The sequence below is a fragment of the Bison bison genome, unplaced genomic scaffold, assembly GCF_000754665.1.
Source record: "Bison bison bison isolate TAMUID 2011002044 unplaced genomic scaffold, Bison_UMD1.0 scf7180017864302, whole genome shotgun sequence".
In the NCBI taxonomy this organism is placed as follows: domain Eukaryota; kingdom Metazoa; phylum Chordata; class Mammalia; order Artiodactyla; family Bovidae; genus Bison; species Bison bison.
This window is the reverse complement of record NW_011494874.1, coordinates 3,463,276-3,463,785: the sequence shown is the minus strand read 5'-3', so window position 1 is coordinate 3,463,785 and position 510 is coordinate 3,463,276.

Below are 510 nucleotides of genomic sequence, written 5' to 3'. Positions count from 1 at the left end.
CCCAGAGAAACACACGTGAAGGCGCTGTGCCCAAGGGCAGTGGCTGCGGTTCTGGGCGCCACAGAGGTGAACCACGTTTTGGACTCAAATTTCAGTTCCAAGGACCTGGGAGGACACACTGCCAAGGTGGCAGTCATGAGATGTGCGGATGGCACTGCCGCGTGGCGTCCCCTCACGCACTTGGAAGCCCGGGTCCAAGTTCACGAGGTTTATAAACAGGGAAAACTGGACCGTGGATGAGAGTTAGGGAGCTGGCCGCCTAGAAGAGGGGAGGGCGGAGGTGTTAGGAGGGGAAGGGGGTTTCTGGTGAGGGGCGCCTTGTTTCTCCTCCCAGGCGTGTAGTTTAGCATTCTTGGGACTTCCCCAGTGGTCCGCTTCAGCGGTAGGACCACTTGCAGAGCTGGCAGGTAAATCCCATTTTTGCCAAAAACCAGGAATATATATGGGCCTGTGTGCATGTCTGTTTTCTGGTAGAAACCATTAACAAGGGTTGGGGGAAAGGCTACATAA